This window comes from Aptenodytes patagonicus, chromosome 19 (genome assembly GCF_965638725.1).
Source record: "Aptenodytes patagonicus chromosome 19, bAptPat1.pri.cur, whole genome shotgun sequence".
NCBI lineage: Eukaryota > Metazoa > Chordata > Aves > Sphenisciformes > Spheniscidae > Aptenodytes > Aptenodytes patagonicus.
Window position 1 is genome coordinate 2,206,041 of NC_134967.1, and position 20,852 is coordinate 2,226,892.

General features: G+C 47.8%; 1 protein-coding gene across 4 annotated transcripts in view; it reads left to right on the forward strand.

Annotated features, from left to right (window-relative positions):
* The window catches only part of PAX7 (paired box 7), a 102,546-nt gene that overhangs the window by 66,018 nt on the left and 15,676 nt on the right, over window positions 1–20,852 (forward strand). The window lies entirely within an intron of this gene.

Below are 20,852 nucleotides of genomic sequence, written 5' to 3' on the forward strand. Positions count from 1 at the left end.
TTTAGTTACTTTTTGCAGGCTCACTTCAGAAGCAGTCCATGATTTGTGGGCGACTGATCTAGAGATTAGCTGAAGCCAGCTTGTCCAACTCTGGTTGGAACGTGGAAAGCCCTTACTTACGAAAGTGCCATGGATCTGAGCTTCCTCAAAACACAGGGATGTAGATCTGGGATTTAGTTTTGAGAAACTAATTGTCATGTAAACAGTTCTGCTAATGCTTTCCACAAGGTCAGAATAAGAGGTGTAGGTAAGCTTTAAATGAAGAAAGATACATTTCATACGCATCTGTTTGTGTAAAAGAATGGAGCGTGTGTGTTTTAAGTTTACCAGGCAACAGCCACGGCCTCCCCATGTAATACACCCTTGTTTTTAAAATCCCTGCCTGAGCTCAGAATAGAGTGCCCGTGACCTGACTCTGGGATCTGTGCTCCAAGCCTCATCCCAGCTGCCTTCCAAAGGGCCCCATCCCAGGTTTGATCAGATTGCTGCCAGTTGTGTGCGTGGCTTTTTGGTGCTGCGTGTGACAGAGAAGCAAGCCTCAGCAGCGCAGAGAGGTTAAAGCCTCCATCATCATCAGGTCTAGAGAGAGCAGAGCTTGTGCTATGTGTGTGTTATGGGAGCAGACTCATGTTCTCAGCTGGTGAGCTCCACTGAAGTCAGTGGCGATGCCAGGATGTACGCCACCTGAGAATACAGCCCACTCTCTCTGTCACTATCCTGGGATAAGAATTCTAATTTTCTGTCACCTCATTAGGTAGAGCCTTTAACCTTCTCTTTGGTTTACTTGTTGTAATCTGTTTTCCAAATGCACATTTGCCTTTAAGTGGAACAAGGCACATATTGTATGCTGAAAATTAACAGCAAGGACTTTTATTCATGTGGTGCCTGCCATCCTGGAGGCGTACCCAATACTTTTTACTTTTGCTCTCGGTCACTTGTGAAATACGGAGACATATGAAGTGCACTATAGCAGTTGTTTCAGAGTGGCCAGTAACACTATTTAAGACAGGAAGTGCAAAATAATTTGAATCTACAAGGAGAAATTAGGTAGGCATCTGAAATGAAAAGGCTACAACTGTTTAGAGAGGAGTCCAATAAACGAGGCCATCAGAGAGGTATATAGATTTTAAGGTCCAATAGCTTGTGATCTCTCGAGTGTGAAAACAAACGTTGAGTATCAATGGAAAGAGGGAAATTTTGCAGCTTCTCTGAAATGGTATAAAAATCCCACTCCTAGCTTTGAATGGTCGTGAGATGGAAAATGTAAAAGTGTGACTGGCATGAGGCTGAATATTGCCTCAAACAGTGTAATTTGTGGGGGAAATAGGGAGACCTCTTTCTGACAAGGGATTTCTAATAGCACTGGGCTTGGGAGATGAGCATATAGTATGGAATTCAAAGGCAGACTGCAGGTTAGATGGTCCAGGGCATGTGATTAATTCGGATTATCACAAGTGCAATTTAGCACCATAGAATAAGTTAAGGATGAGATCCACGTGATAAGCTGCACAAGCACTAGACATATACAAGTCCATCATGCAATTTCCATTTCTGTAGCTTCATCATCTACTTACTAGTCCCGCTCACTAAATCAGAGGCTCATTGAAATGACCAGACCAATGCTTTTTCTATGCTTATCCCTATCCCAAATTACCCTGCCCCCAGGCTCAGGCTAGGGGAAGATAGAGTCCTGAGCCAATAAGCCCTTTGTATGGGAAAGAGAGGATACATTATCTGCAGTCCTGAAGAAAAGAGGGCTTTGTACCCCCAAGAAGGGGAGATTCCCATTTACCTAATGCTTTTAATCATGCGAGGGCCAAGCTATCAGCATATAAATTCTTCTATTTCTTTTGTGCATAGAAAGGCTAACCCAGGTTATTTTATGACTGCTTTATATTTACTTATCCTGCTACCTTCCTGCCTTTCTAAGCCCTCTGCTGTTCCTAGTGGAAGGATGCAAGAAATACTCCTAACAGCATGAATGGGAACTCGTAGAAGTGTCCTCTTTTACGTAGCGAGGTGGGTAAAAGTTTTGTGAGGTCTCAATATAGGATGCTCTGCGTAACTTATTGGTGCATAGTTCAGCTATTCCACGGCGTTACAGGTAAAACCCATTGCACCTCAACCCTCTCATCCTCCTGTCCAGCTTTCTGTGGTATCTGGTTGCTCTCTGCAGGGGTAAATATCAACTACAGGGAAGGAGGGAGTTCAGGAGATAGAAAAAAAATTGGGAACTTAAAATGAAGGCAGTTTGTCTGAACTGCAAACAGACAGTTCTCTGGTTTCATCCCTTAGCAGCAGCAGGAGGGAGATTTCTTTGCAGTTTAGACAAGGAGGTGGGGGCCAGCCTGGCCGAGAGCTCCCAGCATTTGCTGCCGCTCGGCACGCTATCCAGTTACCCCAGGATTGGGTGTCCCGGCCAGAATCCACCAGACGGGCTCGGTGCTGGCAGCTGAAATTCTAGAGGAGAAGCATGGCATTTCCATTCTCACAACAGAGAAAAGGGGATTACGTTTGGCCTCTGCAGGCTCGGTCCCCCCACGCACACACGCACTTTAGTCCTCCCCCTCCTGACAGAAAGAACAGACACTGCTGAAAGTTTTACCCAGACTTCACGTGGGAAATGGCCATGTTTCTTGCTTGTTTTCCAGCCTGTAGCACAAAGCCTTGTGCCTGTCCAGCTCTGCTGCTGGATCCCCAAAGCATTTCCCATGCAGTTTCCCCAGTTTAGAGGCCGTTCTGCCCCTATTCCAGGCCTGAGACTGCCGAGGAGTGAGAGGTCAGCTGGGAATTTTTGTCTTCAGCTACTTCATCCCATGATGGTGTTTTTTGTGACACTTCATACAAGAACACCGACTTGGTTGTGCAAAGTATAGTCCCACATGATTAAACCGCTACCTAGCATGATCTCTCATGTCATACTCCTTCCTAGACCTTAGTGAGAGACCTCAGGGTAACCCGAGTAGTGATTTGTGATGGTTTCACGCTGGGACAGCCTTTGTAGGAGGGAGATCTTGCTCTGAGTGTTGCCTGTTTGAGAAAGTGAACTTCACAGGCTGGCCAGCTGCAGCCAGATGAGTCACCTTGCATCTGTCAGGATGCACTCGGTGGCTGCAGCAGTCACGGATTATCAGAAAGTAGCTCAGTACCAGTGAGCAGGAACACGCAGCAGCGAGGTCCCCGTCGCTCCCCAAAGGGCACGTGGGTTAGCAGCAGCTGTCACAGATTCAGCTGGGCTGACTCAGTGGCTCATAACTGCCTCCAGGCTGGCATTAATGCCTGTGCCAAAACTTAGCAAAGATATAGAGACCCGAAGCAAAGTTAAATATGAAGAGTGAGTAACCAGTTAGCAGTCATACAGAGTGTGATTTCTGGCCCTGGAGCATCTGTCTCATCATTTCTCACAAGAGTGGGTTGTAAACCAAGTGTGTGCGTGGGTGGGTGGGATTTCATAAATACGTTGTAAGTATTTCCAACTCATTTTCATCTCACAGAGGAATCATTTCCCGTTTATTTGAGAATACCTATCAACCTCAGCTAGAACAAGGCCAGGCACCAAGACATCCTTAGCCAGGTTGTGCTTCACACTGGCAGCAAGAACAAACCTTGCATCCATCTGTTTTGAAGTTCAGACCTGTGCTAGCTGAGTATTGCCCCCCACTGTGGCTGGGGTAAGGCTTGTGCCAAATAGCTCAATACGATGGTAACCTCAGTATTAAGTCCAGTTATGTCCTGATTGGCATCTGACAGTCCTTCAAGAAATGTGTATGCTGCAGTGCGGGCTGAGGTGGGGGGAAATTAAATGAATTAAGCAGTACATTACAAGTCAACTTAAAGAGAAAAGTGAGGGCCACATTTGACTGTGCCTCTGCCATTTGTGATGATGGGAGATTCCCTGGGTGCTTTTCAAACAGCAAAGAAGTAGGGTCATATTGTATTCTGGGCTGCTTTCATCTCTAGCACCTCTCTTCTGCCTTTTAAAATGTCTTCATGTTTTTTTAGGAGGATTTTGTCCACTGCTTAGCCTCCTAAAATTTCTGCCACCCTTTTAGATCCAGGCCTGTATCTTAAATGGGTCTGACCGTTCATTGTAGCATGTTGGGGTCTTGCAAGGGATTATTCAAAAGCAAAAGATGGTTAGTTTGTTGCAGGTGGCCCCTGTCTAGCTGGAGAACATATTAAGGTGTAGTTAAGAGTCAGACGTTTCCTATACTTTCATAACATGTTACGTCTGAGACCTTTGAATCTTTTAACAAACCCACAGGATCACCCAGAGATTAAGACAATTCCAGAAATACGAAGAGCCAAGAGAAACTTGTTCACCATCTCATATTTGTTGCTTTAATTTTCTCAGGGCTTTCAGTGGCTTTTTTGCTCCATGAGCAAATTCATTCCCAGTGTAATGGCAGTATCTGAAGGTTGGAGTCAGATTTTACAATTTCTGTTTTATCACCGTTTCTTGATAGTGTTCCTGGAGGGACACTTGAGGCACAGGTCAGGCTCTGCCCACAAATTTACACTCTAAACTCAGGGACCTTCTTAGTCTACACAACCGTAGCACAGTTTTGTTTTTCCTGACATCATCCCAGGGCTCCGTTCTCTTCCACCGTCCAGGGTAACGTTTTCCTCAGCCTGATTGGGGTGGGATTAGAGATCATCTGAATCCCTGTCAGGAGCACACTGATCCTGGCAGAAGCATGAGAAGAGCCAGCTGAGCCCTTTTTTTTTTGGGAAACCTGGCAATTGGGAAGGACACGATGTTAGCTGGCGAGAGGGGAGCAGGCATCGCGGTGTCTGGCTCCAGTGAGACAGCACTCCTTCCTTCAGTGACACGGATCCCTTCTGTCTGGTTCCTTTTTTCTTTTTTTTTTTTTTTTGTCGGAGACACTGTGCCTATAATAAGCATTCAAAATGAGTCTTGCTGGGCCAGGAGAAGGGGAGGGGAAGAAAGAGGGGGAGGAGAGGGTGAGATTTGGGGGGGGGAGGGGGAAAGGGAGGAGGGGGTTTAAATAGCAAAGAATTAGAAAAAAAAAATCTGATGCAAATCACTAGTAGAGAGAAAATTATGTGCAATTACCCAAGCGATACTGGGCAGCCGTGCCCACCCCAACCAACAAGATCTCATTAACAAGCAGAAAATAAGATTGAAATGGTGTGTAAAAGAGCTGAAAAATGAATTTGAATGCTGCATTTGTCCACAATTACCCCCTCGTTCACACATATTTTATTGCAATTTTTTTATTATTCTTAATCTTTCCATCCCTCAAAGCAGATTGGGAACATCCTGGCATTACAGTTGCTGAGGGAGGAAGCATTAAGGATTCCCCGTTTCCCTGAAAGGAGACCCTTCTCTCGCTCGAATTTTAAAGGGTTGGTTTTGGACGGATAAGGATTCATTTCTCCGGCTTATCTTAGTGTAGGAACATGTTCTTCTAATATTCTTTAACCTCTGACGCTCTTGGGTGCCACCCCACATGAGGGTTTTTCTTTAACCTTGCCTCCTGGGTTCCTCTACCTCCCTTTTCCATCTCTCCTTCCCCTTTCTCCTACCCTCTTTTTCCACTCCAGTTTTTTTCCATGTGGTCTCTGCTCTGTTCCCCCCACGCTGCCTCCTCCGCGTTCCCCCTGCAGCCCCATCTCTCTAGAGGACCGTGATTCCCTCAAACGAAGTGTCTGCCCTTCAGAACGTGGCTGCTGTCCCTTTTCTGAGTCACAATTATTCCTCGCACCCTGTTTCTTTCTCAGTGAGCGGTCTTCAGCCTCCCCACGACCTTGTGGCAGATTGCACGCAGGATTTTTGGAGAAGGAGGTGAACACGTGCTAAAATCCATGTCCTTTTTTTGCCGGGGGATGGGAAGGGGGCATAGGAGTTTCCAGGTTTCTCTCTGGGAGAAACTGGCTCTGCTAAGACTGCGTTGGCGTTTTCCCTTGCTCGGTGTCAAATGCAGCTCCATCTCTCTAAACTTTTAACCTATGTGTTAAATTATTTCCTACCCAGGAAAGCTGGTAGTTTTTCCACTAAAGTTTCTTACTTTCTTTTTTTTTTTTTTTATTTAACCAAACAAAGCCCATCTGCTCTTGTCAATTAGACGCCTCTGCTCCCAGCAATGGGAAAAGGGGAGAATGGAACATTTTTCTCGTGTGAAAATAGATACGTATTTATTTGCCTGATTCCTAATGACTCTCTTTCTGCAAGCGAAGGAGTAGGGTGGGAAGGGGGAAATTCATATCTGAGGGGCCAAAATGCTTTCTGTCAACCTTGAGGTTTCATGAGTTTCCTCGATTGATTTGGATGCTCTGGTCCCATTGAAAACTGATTAGAAACAAATAAGGCAGCATCTTATTACTTTAACCCTAACTCTAATGCTCTGGGTGGCACTGATTACGTTTATTCCTATGTGATTTCCACTCCAGACATTGTTCTCTGTGTGCTTTACTGAGATATTAAAATATTAGAAACACAGGGATTTCAGAGCAAACAGTTGGTTCCTGAGCCTTGAATTCGATAGGAGCTTTGTCATTACCTTTGGTGGGTCCAGGATCAGCCCCTGTGGTACTGCACTATTTGTAAACTCAAGTATCAGTTTACAAATTGGGGAGAAAGGGGAATAAGGAGTAAATAGGAGAAGAAATACAGGAAAAAAAACCTGAGGAGAATGACAAGACCAGTGACAGCAGGAAGAAGAAATGCAGGGAGCTGTGAAAGTGTCTGATAAGCCCCCAGACCTCAGAGCAGGGAGCGCGTATTTAAGACACCCAGGGCTAAGACATGGAAATCTGTACCCAAAAATCTTTAAATATCCCTTCCCACCCAGACCCCGCTACCCGCTTACGGGGTGGTGGGAACAAAGCCGAAGTCGGCTGGGTGGAACAGGAATCGCAGGGGCTGTAATTCCTGCTGAAATCCGGACAGGACTGGTGGGGCTTTCAGCTCTGCTGAAACACCTCTCCTCTGGGTCCTGCCTCTTTTCCACACCAGGGAGGGTAAGAGGGACTTGGCCGGGAGACACAGACTTGGAGAATTCAAATGCAGGATTTGCCCTGCTTTATGATTAATAAGGGAACTCGAGACAAGGCAGGCAGGGCAGATAGAGAAAATGAGAGATTAGCAATTAATACAGCATCCAGCCTGGTGACGGGCATTCCTGAGCGACCTCTGGCATTCAGAGGCGAGTGTTTCGTCGTATGGCTCAAAGAGCTGCAGTAACCCAGGGACTGGGGAGCTGGTGCTGAGCTGCGAGAGGAATCAAGGGACTGCAGCAGGGGAAGGCAGCCCTGGAATGAGGGATGTGAGACAGAGGGGAAGCTTAAAAGGGAGGAATGCAATAAAAGGAATAATTAGGATTCAGAGGCAGGGGCATGTGCGCGTGCTCTTGCACGCCTGCGTGCAGAAGGGCATTGATGTCCTGCGTGCACATTCTGTGTGTGCACACCAGTGTGTGTGCCCATGCATTGTGCGTGCCTGTTAAAATCTAGGAATGGTGTAACAGCTGTGCTACAGCTGTGCCCTGGCTGTGAAAAGCCATGTATGGTCAGAAAAAATTTACAGCAACGTACTTTGCAGTGGATCAGGCACTAACCCCAACCTACCCCCCTCTTTTTTTTCCACAAAAAGGGGTTGTGGAAAGCGTATTAACTTCAGCGGGTACGACAGAACAGCAGAGATACCATGCTGGGAGAGGAGGTGTGACAGTGTATTGCAGGTAGACGTGGGTCCATTGCTCTCCTTGTGAGCCTCAAGTCTGCCCCAGCTCAGGAAACACTATGCTGAAGATGGACGCAGGATTGTGCGTTGCTCACATAATTCCATGTTAGGGGGATATGCCGTGACCTCCAGCTTTCCCAGAGCTGATGGATGCATTTTGAAAGGGGTCATTATTCAGTATGGTTTATTTTCTGTTTGCTTCACCATCTACATGTGCTAACGATGCAGGAAGCTTGCATTCGCTCCCATCCCAAAGCCAGCCAGCTGCTGGGATCACTGATGGACGGGTTGCAGGGTCTTGGGGCAAAGGTTGCAAGCAGGACATTTGGGGCTGAGAGGACAGGGAGGACTTTGGGGGCTGTATCTGTCTCTGGAGCATCCTGGAGGGCTGCTCAGAAGAGCTGTTAGGCCCCGAAGCTTCAGGAAGGGCTTATGGGGGAGACGTATCCTAAAGGGATGCTGTGCTGCTCTTTTGCGTAAGATGGGTATTGCGTCAGCTTGCAGTGCGTTCGTCATGCCAGCTGTCTTGATGCACCATGGGGTGCAGTATATATGACTGTGCAATACGTGCTTTAGCAGTTTGGGGTTACAGGGCTGTGCAGGGGCTTCTGTAGTGGATGGGGAGCGCGGGAAGTACAAAGGAGAGGAGATACAGCTGCGTGTGCAACAGATAAATAATGGGGGGGCTATCAGGGTGGGGGGTGCATGCCATGCAGGGTTTTCCACCTTGTACAGTGGTGGACGCAAGGGAAGATGGCTTGGGTGCAGCAAGGCCTCCTGCTGCAAGATGCTGCTTCTTGCCTCCATCAGACAGGCGTGCACGAGATCAATTTACAGCAGGGGCTGAAGATCAGAAATCCTAGCGGAGTCTGGGGTGTGTGAGTAGTAAATTGATCAAAGGTGCAGAGGGTCTTAGCTCGCCGCAGTAAGCTGAAGTCAGGCCTTAAGCCTATCTAGTTTGGAGATGAGGGGGATCTTATTTCAGGGAATAAGTACCTGAAAGGGAATCGTGAGCCACACAGGGGAAAGGGTGGGGAGCTGCTTGCCAGGCAGATATAGGAAAATCACAGGGACTGGTTTGAGAGATTGAAGGGAAAGAGGCAAGGCTGACAACAAGGGGGTTTTTTTGGGGTAGGAATTCATCCACCAAGCCAGTGCAGAGCTGAAACAGGGATGCCTGAGTGGCCCACACGGGTGGGAGCTCTCACCACGACTCTTGCTTCAGTGCAAAGCTTGGTCTGGCACCCACCGATGCGTGGGGCCAAGCCTGGGTTGAGGCAGGCCCTGTGGGGAGCTCACCTGTTAGTTTGGGGGATATACCTGCACTGCTGCATGCCTCACACCTCCCTCCAGCTGCCCTTTTGGGAGGGACACTGGTGGGGGGATGCTCCCAACGGGGAATGGGGAAGAAGGAAAGCGAAGGCTGCTGTTGTCTGTCTTTCCCCTGAGATCCGGAGCGGCAGAGAGAGCCCCTCACAGCCGCCTCTCTCTCTGCTTCTCTCCCAGCTTTTCTTCTCCCTCTCCCTTCCCTTCTTCCTCCCTCTCCTCTCTCCTTCCATTTGATGTGGAGGAGAGCTGTCTGCCATTCGCGCATCTGTACCGAGAAGGGATCAGAAGTTTCAGCGAGCGCTCGGCGCCTCTCCTTTGATCCATGTCCTGAGGCCTGCTTGACAGCGAAAAAAAGCATGGAGACAAAACGACTCAGTCAAAGTGATTCCTGACAACTGTCTCCGTGAGATAAGGAAGCTCTCTGTGTCTTGGTTTTTTTTTTTTTTTTTAATACCGCCTCTCCGTTTCCATAAGAAGCGGAGTCACTTTAAACCAGAAGAGCCAGCCAACAGTCAAGCTGCGCAGAGAACAGCCGAGCAGAGAGTGCCTGGCTGAGCTTTATCATGTTTCCTGTCTCCCTTTCTATTCCTTTCCCCCTCATTTTTAAAAAAAAACAAACCACCCTCTTTTTCCCATTTTTCTTTCCCTCCTTTCTACATGCTGTGTTACCCTGCCACCTTATCCCAATGCCGCCTCTAATTACGCAGTTGCAGAGAAAGCCCAGCGCATTTGCAGGTGGCCGAGACATTATTCAGCTCAATCCCAACCACAGGGAAATGCCTGCCTTCCCCGCGAGGGGCTGAGGGGAAGAGAGAAAGCCCCGTACGTTATCTGACAATAACCAATCCTTTTAGGGATCGGCAGCAGGCCTCATTAATAGCGAGGCATTATGCACTGCTGGCCACTTAAGTGGTCCTTAGAGCTGTTCCCCTGCTGCTGAGCCCCAGATTGTTTTATTATTGTTTTATTTTTCTTGCCTGGTTCATGTCACTTACGCAGGGAAGTGTCCCCCCCTTTCCCTTCTCGCCTCTGGGTTGCTTGCAGGGATGAGTTTGCAAGGGCTCAGCGACACTAATCCTCACTGGAGGATGCAGTACTTGGCATGCGTGTTGGCACATGGGGGAGCAGGAATACACGCCTTGGAGGGGGACTGTGCTTGCAGCTGGGCCGTCAGGGGCGTCCCCAAACACATGGGGTCCCTCCAGAACAAATGCAATGTGAGAGTGACAGGGAGGTGGCCTCATAGACTGTGATGCTGAGGGCAACCTGGCTTGGACACATGAGACAGGACCACTTAATCCAAGTGAGGAGCTGGGGGAAAGCAGACGTGGCATGGCTCACTGTGCTCCTGCGCTTCCCCATCCTCAACTCCGTAAAGCTGGAGCGGACCTGGGGTCCCCCTGAGGTGACAAAGCTTGGCTTAGTAGTGGGCCTAGAGAGGGGGAGATGGCTTAGTGATCCCTGGCAGGATGAGGGACCAGCCCTGTGCTCCGGCTGGCTCAGGTGATGGGGACAGGGATCAGAGTTCGTCCCAGCATGCAGAGCCTCTTTGCCAGGGAGTTCCTCTTCCCCTCAGCTCACCGTAATTAGGCTATTGTTGTAGCGTCTGCTCCGAAGTCAAACTCCATTAGCATGCAGGATGGGGGGTGGAGGGGAGCGAGGGGGGACACACGGAGGGAGAGATTCCCTTCCCCCCAGAACTGCGCTGTGCTGCGCTGATAAACAGTAAATATCGGGGAACAGGATTTCCACATTATCTGAGCGCGGCAGAAAATCAAAATTTCAGTCTAAATCCGAGGAGATGAGGCTCATAAGCTCCTCCAGCTGATACAGACGCCAAGCCCAGCCAGCAAGGCTCAGGAGGCACAAAATAACATTTTTTTGTTAAAAAAAAAAGGGGGGGGGGGAAGAAAAGAAAGAAAAAAGAATGAACAGGAGGGGAAAAGCAAGAAATCTTTGGGAGCTGACTGCAAGAAGGGGAGAAGTGGTGGTGCAAAGCAGAGCATTGTCTGATGTTGCAACCCTTTTCTGATGAGGAAATAAATACCCGGGTGTATTGGGGAGGGGGTTGGACGCTGCCCATCCAATGAACTTTCCAGTCGGCGGCTCTGGCTCAGCAGTGTGCTGCTTGGGGATCGACCTGTAGGACACTAACAGCTGCTGGAGGATGATGGCAAACCTTTAATTAGCGATTAGAGTGTGCAGCTGAGCACAAATCCAGCCCCAAATTAGGATCCACATGGGGTCTCCCCGACCCTAAAAGCCAACACTGGATTCAGCAGCTCTGTTGGGAGCGTGGGTCCGCCAGCTCTAATGAAGCTCTGGGCCACGCGTGCTGCTAACAGCACCTCCGTGCCCTGCTCCGGCCTGGCAGACAGGGCAGGAGCCACACCGGGTGGGCACCAACTCCTGCCGTGGGATTCACATGCTGCAGCGAGAAGGAGGCGATGCTGAGGCTGCCTGGGAATCGCTTCTCCAGGGGGCACAGGGCTCCCTAAAAATGAGCAGCAATGGTGAGAGCAGGTCAGCGATGCAGGAGAGCTGGGCTGGAGGTGGTCACTGGTATTGCAGTGAAAAAGGGAGGCGGTTCTGCCTGCTTCTAAAGGAATTTTCTCCCTCTTAGTTTGTGGCGTGGTTTCACGGTGCTTTCTGTTCTCCTAGGGAGCAAGGTGGTTTTAGTGCCAGATAGGGCTGGTATTCCTAGGACATTCAGTTTAGCTACTTGCTGTGTCCCAAACATTTTTGCATCCTTGGTTGGATCTGTGCTCTGTTTCCTGATCTTGCCTACATATGAGATTCCATAAAAGCATTGCTCGCTGCAGAATCTGTAGCCCCAGGTTTTTAGCCCAAGGGAATGCACATTTCTGTACACCAGAGGCTTTCAGCTCTCCCTGGGGCTTTTAGTCATCGTTGCTTGGAGCAATGGAGAAGAAAAAGCAGGGACCAGTTGCAGAAAATGTTTTCTTGGTTTCTGTAGCAGCCGCTTCTGTCTTTCTGCTCCCATCACTAGGCCACAGGCTCATTATAACTCAGAAAGCAAATAAATTTCTCACTCAGCTGCTTCCTTAGTTCTCAGTCTCTGCCCAGCTCACATGAACGTCCATTCCCCTTTCCCTACCTCATTTCTATGCCCATCTATAAAGTGGCATCTTTCATGCAAAGAATTTTAGGGTTCTTTGTTCCAGCTCCAGCAGGTTTCTAGTATAAACTCTGTCCATGCCATATAGATCCAGGAGCCATTGGTGGAACTGCACCCCCAGTATTTAGGTTTCTCACAGGCAAGACTTAAGGCTCTCGGTAACTTCAATGCTTGAGTGACTTCTGCTGCCAAGGAAAGGAGGGGGTTTTATTTCAGATGAGGAAGAAGCAGGTGTAACAGGTGCCTGTTGGAAACATCAGTGTCTTTCATACTGGCAAACTGACTTGCACTTGTTAAAGTAGGGGAACTTATAGGATGCTGCTGCTGGTGTAGGATGTCCCAACCCCTTTGCACTGTTGGCTCAGATCTTGTTCTCTACTGTTCTCTCTTCCCTTCAGTATTGGGTCAGGTGGAGAGGGCTGGTTTTCCTGAAGTATTTGTCCTTTCCCTTCTCACAGGTGTTTACACAGACACCCCAGAAGTCTTACAACTGAAAATCTGAAAGTCAGAACTAGGGTGGCATCTTTCTGGTCACATCATCTGGGTCTGAGGTCAATGCTACCAGAGTGGCCGAGCCATTTTACATCAGCTTAGAATCTGATCATGCATTTTAAAGAGCAAGTGCCCCAGATCTCTTTAAAAATTAAGATCTTAATCCTGTACCTTAAGATTGGTATTTCAAAATCCCCTGGCATGCATGCAGGGCTTTCTTCTGCTGTTTAGCAGAGTTAGCATTGCCTTAGGTTTCACTGTTTGAACGGTCGTCAGCAGAGTTTTGGCCTCCATTAACTACAAGGAAGGCTGATTTAACACTGAAACATGTGCTGGACTGCTAATCAGCACGCACTGATGTATCAAATATATCTCACCCAACACAAACCCCATCCAGGGGATATATAGAAAGTCATGGGGATATTTGACTCTTAAATATCTCCAGTGTCTTTTACCCTCCAGCCTCTTTTGCCTACAGCACCGAGCCTCAGACAGCTCTTGCTCTTGGCCTGTTGGCCAGCCCATTGTGTGCTCTGGTTTTTCCCATCGCGTCCACGTCATTACACCAGCTCTCCAGCTACGTTCTCCCAGCCATGCCAGAAGATTGCCAGTCCCCCCATCAACCCTGCCAGCTACAGCCTCTTCCTCCTTCCCCCACCGCTCGTAACCCAGCTCCTGTGTCTCTCCTTGCCTGCTCCCCTTGCTTTATTTCACCTGGGGTCTGAGAGCTGTGGTCCCTGCAAGAGGGTTTCTCAGACCACTCAAGAGCTGCAGGCTTGTCTGGAGGGCGAGAGGTCAAGCACTAGCAAGTGTTTCCATTTAGTTCCAGATACCAGCCTGACAGGTGGGTGCCTCTTGATTAATTCCCAGCTCCCCTAAATGCTGCCGTCGTCATGTGCTGTGGTCCCGTTCAAGCCTAGGCAAAGTTGTGGGGGAAAAGAGGAGAATATTGGAATGCGTTAGGTTCTCTCCATTCAAGCTCTTGCAGTGGGACTGTGGCTTGGAAAGGTTGCAGATCTTCACCTCCAGCACTCGTTGTGCTGAGAGTACTTTCAAGTAGAGATGCGTGCTTAGAAAGTACAGCCAGAAACCTTCAAAGACCCCAGTTATCACAGCTTGGCTGCTGTGGTGCAGTTCTGAACTAACTGCATCTTCTTGCTAATCTATAGTGATGCAAATGTCCAGCTGAGGTTGATACGGTCCAGGAAAATAAGGATTTGGGATCAAGGGAGCATCCTCATCATCTGAGCTGACTCGAGCCTTGGAGGTGGGCTCTGAAGAGGTTTGTGAGCTTTGTGTGGTGCAAAGTCTGGCTGCTGCTAAGCGCGTCAGTCAGCTTGTGTTGGTTCCTGACCAGTAACAGCTATGGTAGCATGATTTCAGTAATCTTGAAGGCAGCATAGTCACGCTGTGGTGACTCTCCTTTTCAGACTGTCGTCATTTAAAGGTAACCAAGAGAGAATATCACTCAAATTCATTCCTCTTAACTAACAGGCTTCTATTAGGGGTTCAGTCGTCTTACATGCTCTATATGATGAGTGCAGAGAGACAGGGATCTTCAGAAAATGAGTCAGACCTCAGAAAAACTGAACCACTCTTTGTTGATGCCACGGACTATGGAGATATTTATTTTTTCTTTATTGGAACAAGTCTTTTGCTAGAGTCCAAGTCTAAGGAGTTCTCTTTCCCTCTTTCTCATTCTCTCTTTCACACACGCTGGTTTATAACGGTGTCCAGAAATGCTAGAAATCTCACCAGAACATCTCTGCACACATCCACGCTGGAGAAATTCCCAAGGTTTACATAGCTGAGTGAATTTCAGAGAGCAGGTAAATCCCATTTACCCAGTTAATGCTCTGCAAGGTCCTGCCGAAGGCTTCAGTGGAAGAGCTCAAGAGAGGGAAGGTGGTTTAATGTCTGTGGCTGCAGAGGACTGGAAGTCATAAGACTCATGTGCCCTGCTGCTAACTTGGTTGCCCAAACCTGGCAAACTACTTACTCTTGTCTGCAGTGGTTTCCCCATCCATGTAACAGGGAGAGTTAGCGTGGATCCGCCACGCAGGAATGCGGAGAGGCTAAAATCACAAAGGGCTAGAAAACACACTGAAGAGCAGGGAAGGACAAGTCCAGCATCCTATAGGTGTTACAACCTCATGAGCAGCAAAGCATCCAGCAGTGCTGAGGTCCTGGGGAAGCAGCCAATGCCTGAGCGCTATTTTTTTTATTAAAAAAATCCCAACTTATTAAAATTTTGCCTGGCCGCATCTCTTGCTTATTCAAATACTGCCAATTTCCGTGGATCTGATATCAGCTCCCAGCATCTCCCAGCCTCAGTGCTTGGGTTATATGGAGAGAGAGAGAGGGGGGGGAAAAAAAACTGCAAGCAAAATAAAAGCTGCTATCTGACAGAATCTCTCCTGGGGATCTCAGTTATTTAAAAAAAAAAAAAAAAAGGAATCATTTTTCTCTTAGCTGGTGTTTGTTAAATGTGCAGGAGCCATAGGCAAATTTTTGCTAATTTTGTGCATGCTTTTATCATACTGGTGATTCACTGGCAGCTTTATCCTCCGATAAGTGGATTAGTTGTTGAGCTAAACAAAAAGGTGTTTGACAACCAGGAAGCTCTAAAGAACATATTTGTTTTCCAAATAATGGAGCTGTGTTTGTTGCTCAGTGCAGTGTGGGGTGGTGTTGTGAATTTCATTAGCCGAAAGGAAAGGCCTCAAAGCTTTTCTCCCTTACACAAGGCAGTGGTTCAGTAGGAACATCTCCCTCCTATCAGTGGCAGGTTATTTTTTTTTTTGTTTGCTTTGGTCTAGTAGTTTGGCCCTGGAGTGATGCTGATTAGGGAGTGGCTAATGAGCTGTGTCGGCATCAGAGCATGGCATCTTTTGGCGGTGGGGCCGGGCACACGCCAGCTTCATTCGGGGGTAAGCATCATGGGGCTGCTAGATGGTTAGCAGAGCCCTATGGCTCACAATTAGACCCTGACTTGTAGGTCTGGGAGCTAAACTGAGGGCACAGAGAGAGAAATTGAGCAAATGGAAGAGAATAGGGCTAAAATAATGAGCTTAACTTTATCTAAGACTTTCATCGTAATATCTGAGCATCTCATCATCCTGGGATGTGTTCCTCCTCACAGTACCACGGGGAAGGTTGTTACCTCCGAGGCCAAGAATGGAGGGTTTTTATCCTGCTTAAATGTAAGGCAGGAACCCGAGACTTTGTCAGGCCCTTTGCTAGCCCAAAAGGCCTTCTCTGTAAAAGTGCTTCCATACTTAGTAATTCCATATTTGTATGCAGCTGTATGTTTATTTTCAGTCCTTTGGAGTCCTCCCTTCCTCTCTCCCCACTCAGATGCCCACAGCCTTTTGGCCATATTAGCCGAGTGCCTGGGAGACGATGGGAATTTTTCCCTGGGAGCTGCCAAGAGCTTGGTGACAATCACAGCGGTTGGAGCCAAGCTCTGCCTAGCCCAGTAGCTCCTCTCTGACAGCGACCGTAAGCAGACTCCTCATGCAGATCAAGAACAGGGCACTTTCCTGGCCTCTCACTGTTTTCAGCTGAGGGGATTTCCTTAAGAAAGGTGGTTTGTCTGGTAATCCTCAGTGGACCTTTCGTCCAAGTACTTACCCAGCCTCCTCTTCAATCCATGCAGCTTAGCATCCATTGCTTCTTGTGGCAAGGAGTCCCACAGGTTGACTCTCCACCGAGTGAAGCACTGCTTCATTTGCTTTGGATTTCACCCCTACTATATTCATTCGAGGGCTAGTACTGGAAGCGACGGTGAATAGTTGGTTGATATTCACCCTCTCCATGTCATTTGTGATTTCTTAGGCTGCCATCAAATCTCCAGAGGCTGGGGAACCAGGAAAGGTGCTGACTGATTCCAGCCCACCTTCACCAGCGATGCTGATGGTGCAGTGGCTTCTTCTTCCCCTTGCTTGGGCCACGGCAGTTTCACAGTGAGGCCCTTGGAAGGAACAATGTGGGTTTGTAGAAGTGCATTTTGTGCTTGAGCAAGGGTTAGAGGCACCATCTCAGGCTGATAAATCTCTGTGGATGCTACTGATAGCAGTGGGAGATGCGTCTCATGGGGGAACGAAGCATCTTTTTGCATTCTGATGCCAAACCATATGTTCTCTGGTGTCCTTTTGAAATATAGACAACCTTGGTGATAAGAAGAACATAATCGCAGTGCTTGAAACAGATAGCTCCATCCCTCCTGACATTTTTAGGAGCCCACAGAGTTGGAAGGATAGTCAGCCACGCCATTTCCATCCCCTCAGTTTTACTCATGCAACGGCCAGATGTGAATCCAGTAAAGCTTGTTTTCCCCTGGCAAGGGGCTAAAAGCAATGTACTTTTCCCCGACAGCCGACAGCAGCCCCTGGCTGGGGGGGGTGATATGAAGAGGGAGCGAACGTGGTGCCATGAGAAAGGGGGGAGGGCTGTGAACAGATCTGCAGTCGCTAGCAATTGCTCTCTCAGCTCTGGCATAGATGAAACAGGGGAGGGAGGGAAGAAAGGGGGGAAAACGGCAGTCAAAGAGCGAAAGGTCCCCAGCTGGCTGTTAGTGGCATCTGCACTCAGAGTACAGACTCCAGCTGAGAGCTATTTCACTATTTATTTACATGTAATTATTGCTATGAGGTGCAGATATTAACACTGTCAAGAGCAATTTGCCCTGACATTTTTCACTTGCTCTGTTCCCTGACGTTTTGGGTTTGGTGGGATTTTTTTTCTCTCTCTCTCTCTCTCTCTCTCTCTTCATCGCACTGCTTCAGTTTTGGCAGCGCAGGGACCAGGCTTTTTAATCCAGCGCCCTTCGCAACTCATTAAACTTTGAAATTTAATTTTGTCCGGAGAGGAGCCGGGGCGCAGGGAGCGTCTCCCACCCCCCTCTCCCCACACTCTCGCACCCGCCACCCATCTACAGCAGTTCAAGCATTTCCACTCTAAACAAACCAAATTTACCGGTTGCCGCGTTTTCAATTGGAATGCAATCTCCAGCATTAACCTTTGCTTTCGACGCTGCATTTAAAACACACAGAAAGGTGCCCAACCGTTTATTAGGGGGAGAGTTTGAAAGTGCACGTAGAGAAAGCAAATGCAGAACAAATAATTTTTGAACCAGTGCCCAGACCAGCATAGAAATCACAACCCATTTCAAAAGGTGGGTTAGGACCAGTCACTGTTTCCTACTTCTTTAGGCCTCATTTTTTTTTTCCCTTCACTCCGCTCCTGCCTAAACCATCTGATTTCAATAGCTGGTGACACTTTAAATTAAGACTTCCGGCCTACACTCAAGCCCTGATTTAATGAGACAGTTGTTGTATGTCATCTAATAAATACCAATTGTGCATTAGAACTTATTTGCCAAGCAGGAGCAATGATGTGACAGGCACAACTCACCGCAGCCTGCTTTTTTTCTCAGCCAATATGGTGCTTGTAATCATTTAGCATTTGTTTAATACACAATAGACCATATTCCTCCCCGGCAGAGCTCCACCGCTCAGTGATTCACACTTGTGTTTTATAAACCAGAAGGAAAAAGCTAGGTGTGTACGAGAGTCTGAAGGACTATGCCAAGGTGTGTGTGGGTTGTGTTTATGGAAGGAGTAAATGCTGAGTACTTCTTCAGTACCTGTGCACGGTGAATTTTTGGAAGGGATTAATTAATAATTCCCATTCCTCCATTTTATCTGCAGCACCTTAGGCCCTTTTTTTCATTCTTAGAGTTGGACCAGACTTGGCTTCTACTCTCCTGACTGTGCAGGGGAATAGATTCAGGAATCTGGTACCTTCCCCCTCTTTCTTTTCCTTCTGGGTTTGCTTTCTTGGGATGGCAGTAGAGAGAGAGCCAGGTGCGAGGGGACCGGCCAGTCCCCAGATCTGAAATATCCAGTGGTTTGGGGCTTTTGGATTTTGTTTCTTTTTTTGTGCAGGGTCTCGTGCAGTGGGACATGCTCCTTGACTGCAGCACTTCTGTGTCATTGTAACACAAATAAATAGCAATAGGAATGGCTTCAGTTATAAATCACCAAGTCCTGTCGTGTATCTGTAACACGCTCTCCCTGCGGCGAAAAGGATAACTGAGATCACTACAGATGAGGGGACAGGTTGCTGGGTCATTTTGGAAAGAGCAAAATGGTTTCATTTCGTTCAACACTCTCTGGAGAGTTTATTTTTCTCTCTTTATAAACAAAGGGACAAAAATGTTGCAACTGGATATTTTATTTTCAATATCTTTTTGTTACAAATTGCAGTGTTTTACTTCATTTTGATCTTTCGATCAAAAGTTTGTATTTGCACTTGCATCTCTCACCCCTTTCCATTTTCATTTATGCTATTTGAAAGGCTTTCTTTCATCTAAAAGAAAACGTTGTTTATCTTTTTCAATACGTTTATTCATCTCCTGTTGACCCTTTGTAAACCTTTTCTAGAGGGACCTGTAATAAAATGCAGAAGCTTAGTAGTATTTTCATTACTGCAGGCTGCATATTTAAATGTGATCAGAGCCCAGCATGGAAACTCAACATTTTCTATTCTTAGCTCTTTCTCCCCATGCCTCTCTACCCCATCATCTGTTTTGTGTGTGGCAGTGAAACAGAGCTGATAAAACTGTTCCCACCTCTGTGAAACTTTCTTGTATCTTCCAGGGAAAGGCCTACAGACACACGAAACAGTTAGCATCATATGGCACTAACGTTCTGAAGTTCCCCTCATTTCTGTGCTTAGCTTATTACAAGAGGAGAGGTAAAGCTGCCTGGAATGAGGACATCAACCTTGGTTTCAGGATGTTCAAATTCCTTCTCCCCCATACACTTCTGCGCCGTCTTGAGTTTTAGCCTTTATGGGGCTCGTTTTTCCACTCGTAAGGTGAGAGGTGGCAGCCCTGCTCTGCCTAGTGCTGGTGATAAATACATTAAAGTAGGTCACAGAAATCTTTGAAGAAAGAAGAATGTTGCAGAACTAAGACACATTTCTGCTTTTTACGTAGGTGTGACTTTGGATAGCACGTGCTCTGTCCTGCTGCTTTCTTGGGGGGTGTTGGGAGGGTTGGGATGCTCAGCTCTCACTGGAGTTCAGGGGGCTCAGCTCCCTGATACAGAAAGCTCCAGACTCCAGGGCCTTTTTGTGTGGACAGGAGGTTTTCCTCTCCACATAATGACCAGGCGAGAATTAATCAGATGGGGGCTTTATTATCGGTGACCCAAATGCACCCACAAAGCTCAGGCACCAGCTGGTACATACATTAACTCCAGTTTTGCTTAATCTTGCAGTTTTTAAGACAGTCTTGTAGTGGGTCAGGGACGGGAGGAGACAGGACATGCAGATTTTCTGAGGATCTCTTAGGTGCTAACATTGACGCAGTGGTCTGAACCCAGGACAAGGCTTAGGGCAAGTAAGACCCAGGCAGTGGTCTTGTTTTTGAGCTTCAGTCTTTCTGCTTTGCCCATGGCCTCAGCCCTGCATCCTCCCATGCGCAGCATCCCTTCCCCAGGGTCCTGAACTTTCTGCCAAGGTCTCGATTCCTCTCTAAGACGGAGGGTGCAAACCAAATGGGGGAGAGCCATGCCCAGGGCTGCTGATCCGTGCACTAAGCTCTTTCCCCAGCAGTCGTGACCGGGGGTACCGGGGTGCAGCAGGAGCGGGGAGCGTGGGAGATAACCACTGATGTTGTCAACGCTGTCGGGACTTAACGTATTGTGAGATATGGCAGCTTGTTTGCACGGGTGTTAACCAGCCTCTCCTGTCCCCTTCTTGTCACTGCCCAGTCCCTGCCACAGCCAATCTGTGTCCTAATCTCCATCAATTAACAAGAAACACTTTCGCCCCCTCACTCCCCCCCACCAATACAGACACCCACCCTGAAGCCTCGGATAAAGAGGAAAGAGCCCCCCCAGCCTCGACCCTCTCCCCCTTTACTTTCCACTAACTCAGCGCAACCAATTAGGCATCTGACACCCGTACTGGCTGACAAATTGTTTCTGTCATCTGCTTTCTGTCTTTCATTAAACGAGAGGCGGAGGGGGGAATTGAGAAGGGGAGGGGGGGCTGGGAGATGTGATCTCCCATGCTTAGCGAGGCCAGATACATTAATTACAAAACGGCCATTTGCAGCATGAAAATGCATTAATTAAATTTATGCAATCATTATCTTTAAATAGTCATATCTTTAAA